General features: G+C 43.6%; 1 protein-coding gene across 1 annotated transcript in view; it reads right to left on the bottom strand.

Moving 5' to 3' along the window:
* The window catches only part of cped1 (cadherin-like and PC-esterase domain containing 1), a 209,425-nt gene that overhangs the window by 135,248 nt on the left and 68,368 nt on the right, over positions 1-5,809 (bottom strand). The window lies entirely within an intron of this gene.

Below are 5,809 nucleotides of genomic sequence, written 5' to 3' on the forward strand. Positions count from 1 at the left end.
AAAAGAAGAAGAGAGAACAAACGGCCGAGATGGAACACATTGTTATAGCCAGCCAACACAAACACATACAGTTGAGGACGATATTATTAGCCCCCCTCCTGAAATTAGACATTTCTCTTGATTTCTCAGTAAGAATTACCATTATTCACCGTTTCTGTTATTCTGGAAACAAATACACTGATGGAGATAATGTTCAATGAGTTGAATTTGGATTTTTCTATTGTTACGATGAGTTTAAAAAAAAAAAAGGGCAAAAATGACAAGGACAAAATTATTAGCCCCCTGATCATTAATAGTCAATATGGCGCCATTTATGAACCAAAACTGACAACAGGCTCTGATAAGTTGCTACCTAGGTTGGCTCGTGCCCCACTAGGAATTTCTTCACTGCAAAGTGTTCTAGCTGGTCCAAATCGCATGGATGCTGAGCATAGACATTAACCACAGACTCTCAGTGGGATTGAGGACTGGACTATGAGCGGGTGATTCCAATATCATGGTTTTAGTGTCCTTGAAGAACCTCTGAACTAATCTAAATGCATGCTTTGGGTTACAATGTTGTTGGAAGACCAAGCAATCCAGATTCAGACCCAGACTCCCTGTGTCTGAGGCTGAATAACAGACTAAACGTGATGCCCTTCCACTATGTGTAACTGTGGAAACTGCTTAGCCTCATTAGACCAAAGAAGCATTGGACACCTGCCTAGATGATTGTTATTGACCTGGCCTCACCTGGAGGTTTTTTCCCCCCCAAGAAAGACAGTTGTTAGGGCTTGTCATCATATTGGGCTTTGGGGCCATCATCACAGAAGAACCCCTTTACTAAAGGCAGTGCATATCAGAGTGTTATTGAGCTTTGCCTGTGAACATTTGAAAGTCAAAAATTAGTTTTGAACGTCTCTGCTTTCATCTGATGATATTCAATTGCACCTGCTTTGATGCATGAATTCTGCTTCTGTCAGGTGAAGAAAGGGATAGGCCTTGAATCGTTATAAGATGGTTTCCACAATTAAACATGGTGGTGGATGCATCATTCTGTGGCAGCCTCAGCCACAGGAAACCTTGTTTGGGTGTACGGCACCATAAAAACTGAAAATTATGATAGAATGTGGAAAGTGACCTTGCAAAAATATGCTCATAGAGGGAGTTAAGATCTTCACTGGATCTTTCAATAAGATAATAACCCAAAACTTGCATCCAAAATAGTTCAAATGTTCTTCAAGGATACTAAAACCATGGTCATGGAGTGGTTCGGACCTCAATCCTTTAGATAGTATTTGAAGAGTGCTGAAAATGAATGTCCATCCTCAACATCCATGCAATTTGGATCAGCTTAACTATTTGCAATGAAAAAAATGGGCCAAAATCCCTGGTAGGACATGTGCCAACATAGTTAACAACTAATCAAAGTGCCTTGTGTCAATTTTTGTTCCTAAATGGCACTGTATTGGCTATTAATGATAAGGGGGCTAATATTTTTGTCCTTGCCATTTTTACACTTTTTTGTTTAAACTCATTGTGAAAATGGAAAAGTCCAAATTTAACTTATTGGATACTATCTCCATGGTGTATTCGTTTCCAGAATAACACACATTTATTAATAATGATCATTCTCAATGATCAATGAAGAGATATGTCTAATTTCAGAAGGGGGGCTAATAATATCGTCCTCAACTGTATATGCACACATCAGATATATCATATATACATACATTATTATAATAATATTATAATAATTATAATATTATAATAAAATTAATTAGAATAAAATAATGATAATAATAACATTTAAACACACAAAAGTTGTATTATATCTATAATGATATACACACAGTCAGCAGTGATGTTATCTATCAAGCTGGCCACTCCTTGCTTCCTGGCTAAGACTGGGCCTCATAACTGGAGCTCTGGTCTGCATTAATTGGCCGTGTGTGTGTGTGTGTGTGTGTGTGTGTGTGTGTGTGTGTGTGTGTGTGTGTGTGTGTGTGTGTGTGTGTGTGTGTGTGTGTGTGCGTGTGTTTGGAGTGAAAGGTCCGTCCTGTTCGGGATTAGCTTTCCACAGACTTCAAAGCAGTCCTTCACCTCTGCCAAAACACACACACACACACACACACACACACACACACACACACACACACACACACACACACACACACACACACACACACACACACACACACACACACACACACACACACACACACGCACACACACACACACACATACACGCACACACACACACACACACACACACACACACACACACACACACACACGCACACATGCACACACACATGCACCATGCATGCACATGTGTGCGCACACACACGCACACGCACACAGAGGAAATGAGGTTCAGATTTCAGGTGACACACATTAGGGCAGCGCCCTGCACATACACACACGCACGAACATGCACACACGCACATAGCAGCGTGTTCCTCCACTGAGGAAAGGCCCACTTCAATGGGTGCTGCAAGTGTACGAAACGATTGAGGGTTTTAGGCCAGATGTGAGAGTCAATCTTGATGGGGGGTATGTGGGGTAGTCCTCTTAGAGAATAAATCAAGATATAGGCCAAGCTGTCAAAAGTGTGATTTTAATGCAATATGAGAATGGAAATATATAAAGGTTTAGGCTTTTAGGGCCCCCTTGGCTCTTGTGCCCCTGGGCCTGAGCCCGGTAGGCCCGTGCAGTAATCTGAACGTGCTGGCAGCGGAGGACAATGAAGAGTAGATTCTACAAGTACAATGCATTTGGTGCATTCATACTAGCAATAGTATTTGGCCAAGCCACCCCACAGCATGTCTGCAGCCTGGCCTCAATGGATACTATTGGTCAGGCTCATTGAGTAGTCCTATCTACTGTCAATGATCAGGCTACAACACAATGCATGGGTTGGCATCAGTGGTTGTCACTGATATAGTGTCTGCACACAATCCTTGCGACAGAACATGTGGCTAATGTAAGAGATAGTAGGGCCTACAGCTTCCTCAGCATTAAGGGCAGTACGTTTCAAAATACAAATGACATGGAAAAAAAATGAAAGACTTCAACCCTAAAAAAAGACGTCACACAGAGAGGAAAACAGCACATTGGGTCACCTTGGGCTACCAATGCACTTCAGTATATAGGATGATCCCGACCCTTGCAGCAACACAAGTACTGCATAATCATTTTGTTTTCATACAGCTCTAACAAACATGCACTCTTCGCACTCTTGCGTCTGCGATTATGTCAATAAAATCCCCCAGGTTCCCAACATACCGTACAGTGAGCATGTGTTAGAAGCAGTGGTTCTCAACCTTTTTTAAACAAATGTCCCCTTGACCTCATCATAAGCCTGCCAATGCCCCCCTTATTATTGAAAAATAAACCACTCCACACCACTCAGTTGTATACTTCTCAACGCCTCCCTAGGGCCCCCCAAAGCCCCCTTTGGGGCTGTAGCGCCCCCGTTGAGAAACACTATGTCTATAGAGTCTTGTGCCAAGTCACAGTAGGAGCGCTAGCGTGCAGCATTAGCTGTTATTTTATGGAGCCAAATATGCCCTGGGTAATGAGTGGATAGGAAGCCGACAAGGGGGGACAAACGGGGTCAGTTGTCCCGGTCCCAGGTAGAAGGGGGGGCCTATAATTGGGTCCTCATTGCATCCGATGTATTGGGTGGTGGGCCCTATAAGCGGACTTTGTCCTGGGCCCAGCCAAAGCTGTCAGCGGCCCTCGTGAGTGGATTGTAAACACACCCAACAGCGCAAAAATGCTAATAATAAGTAGGCCTATAAAATGCTAGCACAGAAACTAAGAAATACAGAAAAAAAGTAAAGCACAGCACAAACTGCCTTTCCTTGATAAACCAGACATTAGAGTCTTGTGCCAGGCCACAGCAGGAAAGTGTGGTGTTGTGTTATGGAGCCAGATATGCCCCTGGGCTTGACATTAACTTTTTAACTCACAGGCCACTGGGGCTAATTTTTTTTTCCCAAGTCACTAGCCAAATGCAATATTGCTTTATTTTCTTTATTAAGATAGTGTACATTTAACCACAGAAGATGAGGTGCTACATCAAATAGAAACTAAGAAACTGAGCAAGCAACTCTGATATGTCATACCAAGGAATAAACTACCTGCCAAATTGTCTAGTGACACTGAAATTATTGCTAGCATTTGGCCGGTTTGCGTGAACCAATGTCAGGCCCTGCTTAGGGCCTAAGCAAAAAGGAAAAACAATGTGCACGTAGACTACCCAACAGCTCAAAAAATGCTAATACATATTATCATACAAGAACATGACTAAAAGCTTATAATAAAACAGGGTTCAGCACAAGTGGAAATGTCTTTTTGAAGAGAGAAATGGGGAAGGATCAGAAAATGACCTAGGGTTGGAATCAAACCTGGTCCCGGTGTAACAGCATCTTATCCGATTCAGCCACAGTGCCCCACAAGAAGACTTTTCATGACAAGCCACAGGGTAAAACAGTGGTCTCGTGAGCCAGATCTGGCCACGGCATGGCAAACAATCGGCCCGCCATGAGGTTGGAACGAGGAAAACATAGTATGTGTGTGCTATCAGAGGCCATACAGTCGGGCGATTTGTTGGGCCCTCAACCTCACCTGTGCTACAGTACACAGTTTGTCCCTTGGGGGAGAAATAATTGGAGACCACTGGGGTAAAACATTTAGTGATGCTGCTAAGTCTGCCCAAGAGCACTTCAAGAGTACGCCTAAAAAGCATTCAGGGGTGCGTTTCTCGAAAGCGTAGTAGTTAGCCAGTTACAGGTAGCAACTTTGGTAGTTGTCAATGGGAAATTGCATTGCAAACAACAAAGTAGCTAATATAGTTAGCAACTATGGCTTTGGGAAATGCACCCCAGGAAAGCAATTTTGTCAACACAAGATAACAAGACAAAAGGCTACATTTAAGACTTAACCTTGTGATAATGACTGTTGAAAATCCCATTTTGTTTGTCCTTTAATTCATTTTAACTTTTGCCTTATATTTTCTTCTCCCTTTCCTGTCCCCCATATGCCCAGCATTGCTGTCTGTCTGAGAAGTTTAAGTGCTCCCTAACGGTCACTGTGACATGTCTAGTGTGTGTGTGTGTGTATGTGTGTGTGTGTGTGCGTGTGTGCGTTTATTTCGTGTGTATTTTGGTATGAGTGGGAAGTGAGGTAACTCTATAGTCTGACCGGCATCTTGTTGCTTGGAGACGTACACACACACACACACGCGCGCGCACGCACGCACACACACTCACAAACTCACACACACTCGCACGCACGCACGCACGCACGCACGCACACACACACACACACACACACACACACACCTACAAACTTAACAGGGCCTTGGACTTTAGGGGCCATCCTCCACATACTGCAGCCAGACGAAATTCACACAAACACACACACACACACACACACACACACACACACACACACACACACACACACACACACACACACACACACACACACACACACACACACACACACACACACACACACACACACACAGACACAGACACACACACACACGCTGCCTGCTGCTCCTCCCTGGCCTGGCTGTAAATGTTTCCATCTGGGAGGGACGCCACATCAGAGTGGAGAGAATTCGGCTACCCCAAATCACAGCCAACCCCCATTCTCTCTCTCTCTCTCTCTCTCTCTCTCTCTCTCTCTCTCTCTCTCTCTCTGTTGTCGTCGTCTTCTTTTTCTTCTTTATCTTCTTCTTCTCTCTTTCTTTATTTTTCTACTTCTCCTTCTCCTTCTTCTTTTCTTTCTCTCTCTTGCTCTCTTCTCTTTTTCT

Source organism: Engraulis encrasicolus, chromosome 15, assembly GCF_034702125.1.
Source record: "Engraulis encrasicolus isolate BLACKSEA-1 chromosome 15, IST_EnEncr_1.0, whole genome shotgun sequence".
NCBI lineage: Eukaryota > Metazoa > Chordata > Actinopteri > Clupeiformes > Engraulidae > Engraulis > Engraulis encrasicolus.